Source organism: Oncorhynchus tshawytscha, linkage group LG09 (genome assembly GCF_018296145.1).
Source record: "Oncorhynchus tshawytscha isolate Ot180627B linkage group LG09, Otsh_v2.0, whole genome shotgun sequence".
Lineage (NCBI taxonomy): Eukaryota > Metazoa > Chordata > Actinopteri > Salmoniformes > Salmonidae > Oncorhynchus > Oncorhynchus tshawytscha.
This window is the reverse complement of record NC_056437.1, coordinates 37,245,900-37,263,720: the sequence shown is the minus strand read 5'-3', so window position 1 is coordinate 37,263,720 and position 17,821 is coordinate 37,245,900. Positions and strand designations below refer to the sequence as shown.

Here is a 17,821-nt window from a genome sequence, read left to right as displayed (position 1 = left end):
TAAGCCCTCCCCCATGCCCATGTAGGGCACTAGGGTTTTCAGGCCCTACCCTACACGGGTCCGATTGCTTCTGCCAAATTTAAGGCCCTGCCTGAAATCAGAAAGAACTTTCTCTGTTAGTAAATCCTTTAGCTGCTTCGCTCCGTCACTCGCTCCATGCGCTCTGCATGCGCTCTGCATGCGCTCTGCATGCGCTCTGCATGCGCTCTGCATGCGATCTGCATGCGATCTGCATGCGCTCTGCATGCGCTCTGCTTATGGCCACTCTAAATCTGAGTATCCATAGCAATTGCTCCGCTTTGGCTGATCTACTCAATGAAGAGACGGAATAGAGCAGTTAGCTATATTTCATCACTCTTAACTTTGACAAAACACAATATTAATATTTTCTGTGAAATTATCTAGTCTTATGTGACGAGGTTGAAGCCTTGGAGACACCACGTTATGATCTGAGTCAGCGCAGATCATGTGCAAATGGCTCGGCTTCAAAATGTGAGTGATCAATTTAGTGATGCCCTGCCCTTAACCTAGTTATTGATGAAAAACAGGCCCTACCCAGCTCTAACCCAATGTATAATGTCGGTGCCCATTGGGCTCTGGTCAGGTAGCAGAGCTTTAGATAAACCTATATGAGAACGCTGTTCATTGACTACAGCTCAGCGTTCAACACCATAGTGCCCTCCAAGCTCATCTCTAAGCTGATGACCCTGGGACTGAACACCTCCCTCTGCAACTGGATCCTGGACTTCCTGACAGGCTTCCCCCAGGTGGTGAGGCTAGGCAACAACACATCGCCATGCTGACCCTCAACATGGGGGATGGGTGCGTGCTTAGTCCCCTCCTGTACTCCCTGTTCATACAGGAAACGGAGGGCCGAACACACCCTCATTCACATCGACGGGGCTGTAGTGGAGAGGGTCGAGAGCAAGTTCCTCGGTGTCCACATCAAGAAAGATCTATCATGGTCCAAACACACCAACACAGTCAGGAAGAGGGCACAATTACACCTCTTCCAACTCAGGAGGCTAAAAGGAATTTGGCATGGGGCCTCCGATCCTCAAAGTTCTACAGCTGCATCATTGAGAGCGTCTTTACTGGCTGAATCACAAGTTGGTATGACAACTGCTTGGCATCCGACCGCAAGGCGCTACAGAGGGTAGTGCGTACAGCCCAGTACATCACTGGGGCCGAGCTCCCTGCCATACAAGATCTCTATACCAGGTGTCAGAGAAAGGCCCCAAAAATGGTCAGACTCCAGCCACCCAAGTCCATAGACTGTTCTCTCTGGTACCGCACGGCAAACGGTACAGATGCACCAAGTCTGGAACCAACAGGACCCTGAACAGCTTACACCACCAAGCAATAAATAATACAATTAGAAGAAATCCAAAGGGTCTGAATACTATTTTTCTTTGCAAGGCACACAACACTAACCTGGGCTGTATCAGAGAGGATGCCCGTCTCTTCTAGGCTATTACAGTGGATGGATGCTAGTATTCTCTCTATGCAGCATTAGATTAGATGCTGGTTCTATTCAGTCTGTGTTTAATACCAAACAAATCCTGCTGCCTCGGACAAAACAAGTCCCTGCCTCCCTACCTGTCTGTTTGGACATGATTGTGCCCAATGTCCATTATACACAGTGTCATCCATTCTACCCCCACATATCAGAAGTAGTCGTATCAAATGGTGGTTAGACTGACATTACCCACGTTTTAGTGTGACGTAACCCACGATAGTGATGCAGATTGGGGTTTGATTTCCCTGTTACTGTTGTTATGGGAGATCTATCTGCAGCTAGAGGAGGGGTCTTCTTCACGTCACCCGTGGCAAGGTTCCTGGTAGCGTTGTGTTCTGGGAGGCCAGGCCGACTGCAGCACTGCACTGGAATTTTAATACCCTGCAGACATCAATCAGTCTGAATGGGCTCGGCTTGATTCCCCCTGCGGCCTTTCATCTGTGTGTTCTCGCTCTTTCACTCCTCTGTCTTGCGCTCTCTACTTTTCTCTCGTTCTCACTCATTCTCCTGCTTTTACCCCTTTGCTCTCCTCCACTCTGTTCCTTTTTTTCTATCTCTGTACACCTCTGGCTGTTTTTAGTTTCGCCTCTGTCTTTTTCTCTCATATCTCCTTTCTCCCCCCCTCTCCTTCTCTGCATGTTAGGGGTTATTATCTGGCAAGGGAATACAAGTCAATTTGATGGATCTGATCCAGACAAATGGTAATAATTACATACACTACCATTCAAAAGTTTGGGGTCACTTAGAAATTCTTGTTATTGAAAGAAAAGCAACATTTTTTGTCCATAACTTCAAAATTGTTCAGCAATACAATGTAGACATTGTTAATGTTGTAATTGACCATTGTAGCTGGGAATGGCAGATTTGTAATGTCTACATGGGCGTACAGAGGCCCATTATCAGCAACCATCACTCCTGTGTTCCAATGGCACGTTAGCTAATCCAAGTTTATAAGGCTAATTCATCATTAGAAAACCCTTTTGCAATTATGTTAGCACAGCTGAAAAATGTTGTGCTGATTGAAAGAAGCAATAAAACTGGCCTTCAGTCTAGTTGAGTATCTGGAGCGTCAGCATTTGTGGGTTCAATTACAGGCTCAAGATGGGCAAGAGAACACAGACACTGAACTGAGGAACTCTACCTAGAAGTCCAGCGTCTCTGAGTCGCTTCTTTACTGTTAATGTTGAGACTAGAGGTCGACCGATTATGATTTTTCAACGCCGATACCGATTTTTTTAGTACCGATACCGAGGACGAAAAAAGCAGATACCGATTAATCTGTATTTTTTTAAAAGATTTGTAATAATGACAATTACAACAATACTGAATGAACACTTATTTTAACTTAATATAACACATCAATAAAATCAATTTAGCCTCAAGTAAATAATGAAACCGGTTCAATTTGGTTTAAATAATGCAAAAACAGTGTTGGAGAAGAAAATAAAAGTGCAATATGTGCTAACGTTTCAGTTCCTTGGGAAGAACATAAGGACATATGAAAGCTGGTGGTTCCTTTTAACATGAGTCTTCAATATTCCCAGGTAAGAAGTTTTAGGTTGTAGTTATTATAGGAATTATAGGACTATTTCCCTCTATACCATTTGTATTTCATTAACCTTTGACTATTGGATGTTCTTATAGGCACTTTAGTATTGCCAGTGTAACAGTATAGCTTCCGTCCCTCTCCTCGCTCCTCCCTGGGCTCGAACCAGCAACACAACTACAACAGCCACCACATCGAAGCAGCGTTACCCATGCAGAGCAAGGGAAACAACCACCCCAAGGCTCGGAGCGAGTCAAGTTTGAAACGCTATTAGCTCGTGCTAACTAGCCAGCCATTTCACTTAGGTTACACCAGCCTCATCTCGGGAGTCGATAGGCTTGAAGTCATAAACAGCGCAATGCTTGACGCACAACGAAGAGCTGCTGGCAAAACGCACAAAAGTGCTGTTTGAATGAATGTTTACGCGCCTGCTTCTGCCTACCACCGCTCAGTCAGATACTTAGATACTTGTATGCTCAGTCAGATTATATGCAACGCAGGACACGCTAGATAACATCTCGTAATATCATCAACCATGTGTAGTTAAATAGTGATTATGATTGTTTTTTATAAGAAGTTTAATGCTAGCTAGCAACTTACCTTGGCTTACTGCATTCGCGTAACATGCAGTCTCCATGTGGAGTGCAACGAGAGAGAGGCAGGTCGTTATTGTGTTGGACTAGTTAACCGTAAGGTTGCAAGATTGGGTTCCCCGAGCTGACAAGGTGAAAATCTGGCATTCTGCCCCTGAACGAGGCAGTTAACCCACCGTTTTCTAGGCCGCCATTGAAAATAAGAATGTGTTCTTAACTGAGTTGCCATGTTAAATATAGGTGTACAAAAAGAAATACAAAAAAAATGGGCAAATCGGCGCCCAAAAATACTGATTTCCGATTGTTATGAAAACTTGAAATCGGCCATTCCTGTTAATCGGTCGACCTCTAGTTGAGACTGGTGTTTTGCGGGTACTATTTAATGAAGCTGACAGTTGAGGACTTGTGAGGTGTCTGTTTCTCAAACTAGACACTAATGTACTTGTCCTCTTGCTCAGTTGTGCATTGGGGCCTCCCTCTATTCTGGTTAGAGCCAGTTAGCGCTGTTCTGTGAAGGGAGTAGTACACAGCGTTGTACCAGATCTTCAGTTTCTTAGCAATTTCTCGCATGGAATAGTCTTCATTTCTCAGAACAAGAATAGACTGACGAGTTTCAGAAGAAAGTTCTTTATTTCTGGCCATTTTGAGCCTGTAATCGAACCCACAAATGCTGATGCTCCAGATACTCAACTAGTCTAAAGAAGGCCAGATTTATTGCTTCTTTAATCAGGAAAACAGTTTTCAGCTGTGTTAACATAATTGCAAAAGGGTTTTCTAATGATCAATTAGCCTTTTAAAATGATAAACTTGGATTAGCTAACACAATGTGCCTCTGGAACACAGGAGTGATGGTTGCTGATAAAGGGCCTCTGTACGCGTATTCATTTTGGGCCTCTGTACATGTAGATATTCCATAACAAATCTGCCGTTTCCAGCTACAATAGTCATTTACAACATTAACAATGTCTACACTGTATTTCTGATCAATTTGATGTTATTTTACTGGACAAAAATGTGATTTTCTTTCAAAAACAAGGACATTTCTAAGTGACCCCAAACTTTTGAACGGTAGTGATTTTAAAACCAAGATAATAGGCTAAGCAGGAATAATCTTCAGCATTCCTTCATCTGCCTTTTTAGACAATGCCAGGTAAAATGCATCCCGATGTCTGGTTTCGAGCTGACCTGGCCAGGGCTGTGGTTGCTGACTGAGACCAGTGAGTTGAGCATCAGTGATGGATGCTCCAGAAAGGCTATAGATATCTACCCATGATATATTTAACCACAGAGGATGGGATACTGTAATTGAAAACGGAAGTGTTAGATAACTGAAGAGCTTTTCTTTCTCCCCTTCTCTGGTCCTTCCCCCTCTGCCTGTTTCCTTATTCAGTCGTTTCTGATCTGATGCCCCTGTTCTGTGGTTTCTATGGGTGAGTGTAGACTTGGAGACAGATGGCTCTCACAAGTAAACAGTGGAACATGTCCAGCCTCTCATGGTCTGTCCCCTGCTGGGTTGGAGTGGTGCTGAGCCAAGTAAGGTTGTCCTGTCAAGGAGGGGGAAGGTGACAACCTGTAACCTGGTTACTATTCTGAGTCATGTTCAATAGGGCACTTCCGACTCCCCAAAACGTTTTGCAACCAAAAACGAAAATATTTTTCATTGGACAAGTTGAGGTATTACATTTCTCCCTTCCTAATAACACCCAGCTCACCCAGCTCTCCCCTATTTGGCTTTGTAATGTTCGGAGCATTCTAAGATGTCTGCTCATCCAAATGGTCTCACTGAACGTGTCTTCTCTCCTTCCATCGGGGATTACATAGAAACATTACACCCATTACATTTTTATTGGCAGAAACGTTATGCTAGCTAGCTATGGCTGCATGCTACACCTATGGATATATATACTTAAGTCTTGGTTAGGCCTAGAATTCCCAAAGTGAAATTCTGCAATACCTCTATTGTGTTAAGTTGTGAAGTGACTTGGCCAGCCTTCAATACCCTGTTCTAAGACCTCTCTGCAGCTTAGAAACCGCAGAGGTTACGGCTTTAGGCCATTTAATCTCATTATCAAATGAAAATCTCAGAGTTTTAGGATTAGCTCTCAATAGCCGTTAGCGGATGCTAACAGTGGATGTTAGCAGGGCTTGGCATGGTTGTGTCTCTGTGAACCGCCGTAGGGGATTATTATGGGATGGAGAGGGAGGGAGGGATGGAGGGAGAGAGGAGGGTGAAATGTGCTTAGTGGGTATCCCATTAGTGAGGGGAGGGGGTGATTGAGTTGAGAAGGAGAGAAACACACACACTCTTCCCCTGTGAGTTGTGTTCACAGCATGTTTGTGAGAGCACGCTCTGTTCCTGAATTAATTACATCCTAAAGAAGGAAGGGAATGGGGGAAGAGAGATTGAGTATGAGCAAATGAGGAAATCGAGACAAAAACACTGAAATTGGAGAAAGTGTGTTTGTGTTTTTTACGAGTGGTAACCAGATTGTGAGAAGGCCACCTATCACTCCAGTCACTCACTCAGCACGTCTCACCGCCCCCATCTGTCTGTCACACACGACCTCGCTCTACACCAGGCCTCATTCACCATATGTTGACCGCTCAATACCTGTCCTAATACCTGCTCTGAACCTGTCACTGCTGCTTGGATCAGAGTGAATGGTTAATGAAAATTGGTAGGGAGATGCTGTATGTTACACTGCTACTCCTCCCCCCTCATCTCGTCCTGCTTCGGTTCTTTCTCTCTGGCTTTTGTGGAGGCCGCTGTAGTGGTTGTTTGATATGGTTATATACTACGGTATCATATTGCCATCAGGAGCCCGTCTGTTCTGTTCTGTCAGTCTGCTGGGCTGATGTCTGTTATTGCTCACTGCTCAGAATGGTGAACACATGTTGGAGTTGACAAGTCACTGAGCGTGAAGTCGTTAGGTATACTAGCTAGCAGGCATGGGGGCAGATAATCTTATGTTCTCTGTCCACGTTTTCTTCCCCCTATTCTCCTTCTTCAAATCAAATGTTTTTGTCACACAAGTCGACTACTACCATGAAATGCTTACATTAAAGCCCTTAACCAACAATGCAGAGTTTAATATTTTCTAAACATAAATAAAACATTTTTAAAAATCGCTCTACATTTTTGGGGGTTATTTTCTATTTCTATCTCCAGCATTTGCAGAAAAACCAACATTTCAGCATTTTCTGCAAACCCAAGACTGTTACATTGCATGTTCAGGATGCAGCGCTATGTACAGGACTGTACACCTTAGTACCTTCACAGCATATAAAACAGAGATCAACTAGATTCAGCCACGGGACAATTTCTTTTCTTGAGTGGATTGGTCGGGAGTCCGGAACACAATTTCATCACAGTGCACCCATCCGACCACTTCATTGAGTTGTGCAACTGTCAAATAATATTATATATTTTTCCCCTTAAGTGTGTGTATTTTACTGTATTTATACTTGGAATAGTGGAAAAGATAATACAAGTAGCTGGAGTGGGTCTTTTCAAATGAGGTGTAGGCCTGAGCAGAAATAACAGAGTGGCATATCCATAGGTTACAATGTAAAGATGTGGTCTGACAGTGGGCATGCTTCACTCACACCATATAGGGACATAGCTCAGACCACTTAGCAAAGGTCCAGGCTATATTATGGTGCATTTTACAGATGCTTTTCAAAACAAGCTTGCAAAATGAGACTCAAATTAGCATAAGCCGTTTATATGCCGCTAATCGCCAAAGTAAATATCTGGCTTCAGAGAATCCAATTTGAGCCGTTTGGATTTAAACTGCCCCATGCCTGCCATTCCCCTTCCTCACCCATCTCTGTCGTGAGCAGTGTTTTGGCTGTTAAATGAGCTGGAAGTCCAGAGACCTAAATCCTGCTATTCCCATAGCCGTGCTGCAGGAAAATCAGTGACATGAAAGAGAATCTGTGTCGAGACGTTTTTGGAGCAGGAGGATGCTGACTCAGCCTCTTAACTGTCCCCCGTGGACTGTTCTGGAACAATGGAACGAGAGAGACTCCATTTACCTCTGGAAGTGGAGAGATATGTGTCCTAGAGCCTCTTTGGATGGCCTGTACTCAGTGGTGTAGTGGAGGGTATACGCCAAATACCCACTTTCATTCAGTGGGCTAATATGACTTGGATAATGCCTTTGGCTGCTAAACAATGAAAGAAAGTTGATTTTGAAAATCATTAGAACAGGAGAGAGCAATATATTTCGCTCAACATTTCTCTGGTCTAATTTTGCCTTAGCTGCTTTGAAGCAAGGTAAGGCATGTTTCATCATATGAAGTAAAACATCCAGGTTTCAAACAATTAAGGCCTAACCATCTTCTGGTAGATGGAAAGACTTTCCCAAAAACATTCTCAATTAAATGTTAACTAGCTACAAAGTTGACTATGCCAACCTGGCAGAATATCATGATTGTTTGCATCAATCCAGTGGCCATTTTATTTTGCAAACTCCATCTCGTGCGCTACAGAAACACTGCTAACCAAACGACAGTGCTAGGTGCCTGCACACTTGAATAAAGGGTTACTACACACTTTGCCATTTTTAAACATAGCTTGGCCCTTTCCATTGTGTGCTAGTTTGTCCTTGATGTTAGCGGTTAGCGTTCTAATGCAAATAGCATAGGGCCGCCTTCCCTTAGAGTCGAGCCGTATGCGGTCTCAACATGTTGTTTTTCCCTACAACAGATGGCCTCTCTCTCTCTCTCGCTCTCTCTCTCTCTCTCTGTGTGTTCCTTTATGAAGGGGCGGTACAAAATATGTTTTTGTTTCGTGCCTGGGGCGGCAGGGTAGCCTCGTGGTTAGATCGTTGGACTAGTAACCGGAAGGCTGCAAGTTCAAACCCCCGAGCTGACAAGGTACACATCTGTCGTTCTGCCCCTGAACAGGCAGTTAAACCCACTGTTCCTAGGCAGTCATTGAAAATAAGAATTTGTTCTTAACTGACTTGCCTGGTTAAATAAAGGTAAAATAAATAAAAAATTACATTTGTAATTGCTGACACTGTCTAAATCAATTGAGTAGCCACCTGGGCAATAATCCACAAAACGTCCCTATTGGTACAGCCCAGGTCAGATGGTAAGACCTTTTTATAAGATGATCAGCTCGTTTTTTTTTCTCAACCTTTTTATTTACTGTAATTTTCAATGATAGCCTAAAGTTGTTTAAGAATGCAGATAGCCTATGGATATTAATAAAATAAGTTCCATAGCTCAACACATTTTTTTGAGTTGGGTTTTATAACATCTATATGAACCTTGACATTTCTGATTTAGAACAAAATATTGTTTTAATGGAAGTTCCACACTGGATTAGATTTGCCTCCCAGGCAGCTTCAGTACCGTCTTCTTCATCACTTTGAAGGACTCAGTTAACGGGTTTCAATAACACTCGTGTTCTCACACAGATCTTCACTGCCAAGGGCTGGCCTTTAGCCTACTTCCGAAGGCGGACACTATAGTAGTGGTCTATTTAACAGACCAATGTTAAGAGAAGATCATTTCATACATGAGACCATGTAACAAATGCCCTCTGTTGCCCTCCAGACATTACCAGTCACTTGGCATGCACTAATTGGTCTTCTTTACTGTGTTATTTATACATTTTGAACATTTTGGTATTTCAGGTCAAGAAATAATAGAGAGATTTATTTTTTTTAAATTTAAGAGGAAAAAAGGTAATATTACCACCACCCTGCCCGAGAGCCTAAAATAGTATGTGAGTGTGCTGTGCCAGAGCAGCATTGACGGGAGTAGGCCTACTGTGCTGTTCAGATGAGGGTCCTTATTGTTAGGCACTTCATCAAAGTGCCTGTTGGAATTGTTGCTGTATTGTTGTTTTGCTGCTCTGAGAGGCTGTAAACCGTTAACACAGACAGGTGACAGATGTGACCGGCGCTGGAGATTGATGGAGGCCAGTTATAGGACCTGGCTGAATCCATAAAGTGTGTGTGCGAGATGGCACATCTGCCATCTCTACCTCATTGTTCATCACTGTGCACAGTTTTGTTTTAGGGCCTCATTGATGCGTTGGGAGTGACCGCCTCCTGCCCTATTTACTTAAACTGGACATCTGGACTGGCCACCACTCCCTACCACTGACCGCTCCCCTGTCAGGCCACCACAGATGGCCTTTACATAGCAGGAAACCAGTGAGTGACATCAGATGGGTGGAAACAGTTTAAATGGTAGTTAGTAATACAGCAATGAGACCGTGGCTGTGTTACATGGTTAGTAAGGTTACACTTAATTCCTGTACAGTTGTGGGGGAAGTGGCGATGCTGTTTCCGTCTCGACTGTCCCTGTGTATAGTCACTAAAGGATTGCATGCTGTATCAGCCAATTAGAACTCCATTATCATCCTACCTTGTTCCTTTGCTGTTATAGGTGTGAACTTTTCTCATTCTGTGTGTTGCTTTTTTCTGTAGGTGACACGTAGTATATGTCAGTGGGTAGCTGTCACAAACAGCTGCGGATTGGTTGTCATGTGAGGAGGGAGATGGACAGGGGAAGAATATATTTGACAGATTTGGGTTGGATACGGAATGATGTCACTGCCTGGCCAGACATTACACCCGATGATAGCATTTTCCCACCTTGTTCAGCATGTGTTGAAGGTGTTTGAGCATTTCTCCTCAGCATTGATTCTAAATGTAAGCGTTGAATTTGATGTGGCATTATAGCTGGAGGAACAGCTTGGAAGCAGAAAACGGAGCTTTGTTTAATGTCTGCCAGGCCCCTGTCTTTCATCATGTCATGTTCTTAACGCCAAAGATAGTACAGCCGATAACACATTTACACACACCCAGTGAAAATGTATTGTAGGCCGTTTCTGTTGCAGGAATGTTGTGCTTATCACTTCTGGGAAACCGAGAACTACGTATTTAGAACCTTCTTGAAGGAGAACATTTTCTGGGTGTGATTATTGTCGTAGCATGGTTAACTACGTATAAGGTTCTATGGCTTACTGTAATGGTCTATGATGGTTGACCTTTTTCCGGACCAGGATCTAATAGTGTTCAACATATGTTTTATTAAGAGTGTGAATAGAAAACACTAACCAATCAAGGTGTCATTTTTCTGAGCCATACGGTGTGTTATAAACACAGAAAGCGTATTTACCGCACAGCTATTAGGTTATATCTTGTTTAACCTGTAAACCCTTTGCCGCCTGTGTTCCGCTGCAGTTTCAATCTTCCCTGCAACTATTTTATTCCCCTATACCTTGAGCTACAGTATTTGTACAGGCCTGGCCCTCCTATGGCTTCCATATCGAATCCGTCCGCATATGTGGCCATTCAACAGTATTGACTGGAGCTCAGACTCAGGTCTGATGGCAGCAGCAGTGACCTATTATCTCTGTAAGCAGCAGAACCAACCAGACCAGACCACCATTTTTTCCCCCTTTGCCAGACTAAGCCTCTGCAGGATATCAAATGCTGTGTGTCTCTGGTTGGTGCACGGACACACTATGCCGCCATGCCAAACGAGAGTTAGAATAGCTGGAGCCTGGAGCGTCTATGACTGTTACTGAATAACCTAGATGGCTTGATGGTTTATGAAAGGGTCAGAATTGACCACCCCCAACCCTGTGCCCTTTTCACAGGGGCCAAATTATTACCACACACACCTGCATGAACGAATGTACACACGCACGCACACATTCACACACACACACACATATGATACACAGCATGCATGCACAGACATGCATAAAGCAACCAAAGTCCATTTAACCCTTCAACTAATATGAGATGACAAATTCATGAATGAATGGTCTACCGTACGTTGTTTGGTTTGCAGAGGGTGTTTCGGAGGAATGGTGCTGGCAGACATCGAAGCCATTTGGGTGAATCATTATTATTCTGCCTGGTTGTCTTTTCGAGCAGTACTGTCTGCTGACTGGGCACAGCGATAAACCCACCACTGCACCGCAGGTCCCCGGGGAGCCTGCTGTTTGGGGACATTCACAGACGGAAATCGAGCAGACATGGAGCGATCGCAGCATGATTGCATTTGTCAAAGCCGCCCTCCGCAGCTGCACTGCAAATTTGGCAACCGGGTTGGAAAATGTTCCCCTTGTTGCGAGAGATGAAGTGATTGCTGTGAAATTGAGGATGGCGTTTAAACTGCGACATGACGTGGAGGAGGGATATTGTGGCAGAACCACAGAGGGAAGAGTCATGGGACTGGATTGAGACTGACAAATCAACAGTAGAGAGAAAGACCTGGCTGTTATCAACAGTATATACACACAGTATATAGGCCTGGCATTTACAATTCCTGCCCAGATTTATGCTTACTACAGACATAATGTTGAGGCTTAATTTATATTACTAAGTGCTTGTTTCCAACAGTAAATTGCTATGGAAAATATGATAATTTCCTTATTTTGATAACATTTTCTGCCAATAAATCCAAATGATGATAGAAAAAAAAGATATCTTTAGGCTTTTTTGGGCCTTTAAACAGTAACATCTTTGGGCCTTTAAACAGTAACGTCTTTGGGCCTTTAAACAGTAACATCTTTGGGCCTTTAAACAGTAACATCTTTGGGCCTTTAAACAGTAACATCTTTGGGCCTTTTAAACAGTAACATCTTTGGGCCTTTTAAACAGTAACATCTTTGGGCCTTTTAAACAGTAACATCTTTGGGCCTTTTAAACAGTAACATCTTTGGGCCTTTTAAACAGTAACATCTTTGGGCCTCTTAAACAGTAACATCTTTGGGCCTCTTAAACAGTAACATCTTTGGGCCTCTTAAACAGTAACATCTTTGGGCCTCTTAAACAGTAACATCTTTGGGCCTCTTAAACAGTAACATCTTTGGGCCTTTTAGGCCATTTGGACCTTCAACAATATTATTGCTTTTAGTTGGCAGACTATTGCATAAGCTGTTGGCAGACTGTCACTGATCTAGTCCATGGACCTGAACCCTGTGTATTTCTTTCTTTCCCAGGCTCCTTACTAAATAACAACTCCCCATTCTAAAAAGATGTTTCTCCTTTTGCTGTCATTTCACGTGCTCACAATAACAGTTTGCCTAAGTTGTGCCTTAAATAAAGCTAAATCAAGTCAAAGTTTATTTGTCACGTGCGCTGAATACAGCAGGTACCTTACAGTGAAATGCTTACTTACAGGCTCTAACCAATAGTGCAAAAAAAGGTATTAGGTTAACAAGGGTCAGTAGTCATTTAGGCAGGTTGCCTTTGTGTTCTTGGGCACAGGGACTATGGTGGTCTGCTTGAAACATGTTGGTATTACAGACTCAATCAGGGACATGTTGAAAATGTCAGTGAAGACACCTGCCAGTTGGTCAGCACATGACCGGAGCACACTGGTAATCCTTCTGGCCCCGCAGCCTTGCGTATGTTGACCTGTTTAAAGGTCTTACTCACGTCGGCTATGGAGAGCGTGATCACTCAGTCGTCCGGAACAGCTGATACTCTTTTGCATGCCCCAGTGTTGCTTGCCTCGAAGTGAGCATAGAAGTGATTTAGCTCGTCTAGTAGGCTCGTGTCACAGGGCAGCTCGCGGCTGTGCTTCCCTTTGTAGTCTGTAATAGTTTGCAAGCCCTGCCACATAAGACGAGCGTCGGAGCCGGTGTAGTATGATTCAATCTTAGTCCTGTATTGACGCTTTGCCTGTTGGATGGTTCGTCGTAGGGCATAGCAGGATTTCTTATAAGCTTCCGGGTTAGAGTCCCGCACCCTGAAAGTGGCAGCTCTACCCTTTTAGCTCAGTGCGAATGTTGCCTGTAATCCATGGCTTCTGGTTGGGGTATGTACGTACTGTCACTGTGGGGATGACGTTCTCGATGCACTTATTGATAAAGCCAGTGACTGATGTGGTGTACTCCTCAATGCCATCGGAAGAATCCCGGAACGTGTTCCAGTCTGTGATAGCGACACAGTCCTGTAGTTTTAGCATCTGCTTCATGATTGAGTTTAAAGGCTGCCCATATTGACGGGCTCATCCATAGTGTGCACCCTTAGGGAGTGAGGAGACTGGGGCTGGAGCCTCTGGGCTATCAGTAGGGGAGAGAACCAGGGACCAACAAAGGGGCATCAGCTGGAGACACTAATCCATAGTAGTCAATGACACGATGGAGGGGGAAAGAGGCCATGTCTGACATTAGTGATTGGCCTCGTGTGCAGGAAGTAGTCAGTTATGACTTTTACTCTTTGTTAGTTATTTGGCGTAGTAGTGGGTGGCGGCTAGTTATTCAATTCAATTTAAAGGCTTTAACTCCAACTGTATCAGCCATGGCACCACATCCACTGACTATATTAGTCCCTGGTCTTGGTAGCAGTTAACTAAAATGCTTGAATGAATACACCACAGAGGTCTAGTAGCAACATTTTTCATCCAGAATGTAGATCATACCCTCCTAGCCCAGTTGGTTGCTGTGCCTGCTCTGCCCTGGCAGGTCTTCTGGGCTGAACGTCCCCCAGCAGTCCTCCAAAAAAAGCCTTAAAGTCCCAGACTCCCTGCGCTGCACGAGGGGAAGAGTAGCACAATGGCTCCACTTCTTGAGGGTGAAATAACACGGAGAAAGCCAAACAGAAGTCCTATTGGGCTCCCTTTCCTCTCTCGTGGCTGTTTCCTAGCGTAGTGTAGTTGTAATGGGGGTTGGGAACCTGGGATCTGATATGGGACCTTGTAATATAGTCGTAGTGCCTTTTTGATAAATTATTGCTGTGATAATGTACTGTCAAAACGTCAGCTCTCCATTTCTTTTCTATTTCTAGCTCTTAAGATGCCCTCCCCTTTTGTTGTTGCAGAAAGCACATCCACCCACCTCTTCTTCAGATGTCAAGATGATGACACCAAGCACAGATAATCATTTACAATTCATATGAAAACATTTCCAATTTATTTGAAAACACGCTCCTCCTCCTCCTTCCGTGGGGCTGTATCATAGAAGGAAGGAACACTAAGTCACCTTCTACCTCTCTGATTTGCACGTTTGTATGTATCAGTGCCATAGAACAACTCGGCACACAGAGACAGACAGTCTATGATTAGATCCAGACAGATCTGGCTGCCCCTTTATGATCCAGACAGACCTGACAGCCCCTTATGGCCCTCAGAAGGTACAGACATGCCTGCTAACCTACTGGAGGAACTGACTGTGCACACACACACACACACACCCAGACCCCTACTGTAGGCTCTAATTGAAGGTGGAGGAAGCAGGTGGCAGAACTTGGCTCTCCAGTTGAGAGATTGTCAGTCACCACAATTCACCTGCTAGTTATACCACGTCACTGAAAGGAGAGGAGAAGCCAGCCCCATGATGACAGGCTACAGCAGCCTGGGAGAGGGTGTGTGGGTGTCCGTGTTTTTACGTTCTGGAATGTTCAAATTAATGGTAACGGTGCTGTACTGAATGACCACTTGTAAAACGGAGCGGGTTTGGTTTTGAGTTGGGGAACTGAGTCAGCATGACCACTGCCCTTTTAAATAGGTCACTTATTGCTTCGAGCCACACCCACCAAACGGGAGCAAGCGTACCTCAAAGTATGTTCAAGAACGTACAAGACCGTTTTGGAGGAAACATGTTCAGTACAAACCGTTTTGTACAAATGTTCAAGCGAGCTGAACGCACCCAGTTGTGCATGAGAGAGAGGGGCGGTTGGGGGTAGTCGTTTCTTCTTCCTCCTTCACAAATTCACGCCTCCCCCTTCACATAATACACCATCCCTCTCCTCACCGGCCACCCAGCAGCCCTAGAAGCTGTGACATGCTGCAGACATATGTTGAGCTTTATTACAGAGAAAACCCATGCATTACTTTAATCTAAGCCAGTTTTATTGGAAATCTTGCTGGTGTTCTTTACTCAGATAGGTGTGTGTGTGTGTGTGTGTGTGTGTTTACTCGTGTGTGTGTGCGTGTGTGTGTGTGGCTTCTTGAGGGATGATATCAGCACAATGGTTCATAGTGATGCAGTTGGATGGAGGGAATGAGAGAAGGAGAAGGGGGGAGGACAGCGAGAAGAGATGGATGGTTTGTAACTAACGCCACACTCCTACAGAGCAGGCATGCTGTTGGCACAAAGGGCCTTCAGTCTCTGGGTTGTTGATGTACAGTACTATCCCTAGTTGACTCCACACTGCTCCATTACTTGTTGTTCAAATTGTAGTACAGTGTGATGTCTGATATAGCCTGGAGGGTGGTAGTAGCCTGGGCTAATGTGGAGTGTGATGTAGCCTGGAGAGTGGTAGTAGCCTGGGCTAATGTGGAGGGTGGTAGTAGCCTGGGCTAATGTGGAGTGTGATGTAGCCTGGAGGGTGGTAGTAGCCTGGGCTAATGTGGAGGATGGTAGTAGCCTGGGCTAATGTGGAGTGTGATGTAGCCTGGATGATAGTAGTAGCCTTTTCTATAGTGCAGTGTGATGTGTGGATTGTAATGTGCGATGTGGTCTGGTTTGTAGTGATGTGTGGTTAGGTTTAGCACATTGTGCAACTCTCCTGCATTATCACAAGGAACTGGGTGAAGGGGGATGGGAGCCATGTCTCAGGGCTCACTGGCACACCGCCCTCTTTGACCAACAGACCACCAGCGCTTGCCGCTCGGCTTACACGGGGCCAGTGTGTGTGAGGAGGTTCCTCTTTGATCCACATCCATTTTGTTTGCACGCCAGCCCAGCCTCCAATACATGCTGCAGAAAGTGTGTGTGTGTGTGTGTGTGTGTGTGTGTGTGTGTGTGGGCCAGCAGACGGGACTGGCTCCTGCCAAGGTGAAGGGAAGGGCTCAGATTAGCTCTGTGACAGTCTCTTGGCAGGCCTGCTATTGTGGGGACATGCCTATCCACTCTGGGCCTCTGTCGTCTACAGTTGACCATCTGCTATTGGCATGGTAACAGCATATTGTGTGTATGTTCCGGTGGTCAGCCTCCAGATCTGATTAGAGCAGAAGGAGGAAGAGAATGGCAGTGGCTCCGGAGTCATGGGAAGTCTATTATATACATCTTGGGCACAATGTAGTATTGTGGTTGGCCAGACCACCATGGAGACTGGACTGGGTCTTGGGGCATTGTGTTGAAAATCATGTATTTTTAATGTTTCCAGTGTTACTGTACTGGGTAATACTGTTTTTCAGATTACTTTAGTGCATATACTCATTTGTTAGTGCAGATCATCACCAGGGCCCGTATCCACACAGCATCTCAGTGTAGGTGCTGATCTATCATCAGTTTTGACTTATGGATCATGATGAAAGAGATTGTATGGACAGATCCAAGATCAGCACTCCTTCTCTGAGATGCTTTGTGGATTTGGATGCTTTGTGGTTTTAGGCCTTCATCCTCATTTTACATGATGTAGGGGTGTTCCATTGTTTCACTAATACTGAATTCGGAAACAGATTTTTCTGTCTTGCAGTTAATGAGTTCTTGTCATTCTTATGACATGTTCTGACTGAGGCAGATCCACAAATATCCCGGAGATCCTATAAATACAGACAGGGCAGCCTGATGATGCCTCTTCTGTCCTCTCTGCAGCCAGGAGCAGGTTATAAAACACATAGTCAAGTACCTTATATAACTGCAGATTACGCATGGAGAGTGGATGTGTCACCTGACTACCTGAAGACCATGGAATTGATAATACAAAGTGGCAGCGGGCTATTACGGGCTATTACTGTCGAACCTGCCTAACACATGGCTTTCTGAGCTGTAGGTTGTGAATGAAAACTAGTGTTAACTGAAAATGGACCTGAATTCCATTCAATCCGGCAGTTGGTTGTACACTGTCTCGGTCTGTCCGTCTGTCCGAAGGAGAGGTCAGACTGAAACTTGGCAGTCTCGGTGTCTGTGCTGATTGTGTCCTTTGAGACGGAATGTCTGGATTAGAGAGAGCGACACTGCCCCCTCTGTGCTGATTGGGGAGTTTTGGAAGGTAGCCTCGAGGTGATGGTGACGACGTGCTCTGGGTAGCTGCCTAACTGCTGTTGACAAAGTGGCTCTGACAGTCTGGCACACTGAGGTCATTCAGAGTATACAGAGATGCGAGAGCCCACTGGGTGCTAGTCTGAGCTCAGCTTCTTATAGTGCAAACCATTTCTCAGGTTATTTGTCACATGTTTCATAAACAACAGGTGTATGTAGACTAACAGTGAAATGCTTAATTACAGTCCCTT

At 44.6% G+C, this 17,821-nt stretch overlaps 1 protein-coding gene across 5 annotated transcripts in view; it reads left to right on the top strand.

Moving 5' to 3' along the window:
• The window catches only part of LOC112257902 (drebrin), a 101,163-nt gene that overhangs the window by 28,820 nt on the left and 54,522 nt on the right, over positions 1-17,821 (top strand). The window lies entirely within an intron of this gene.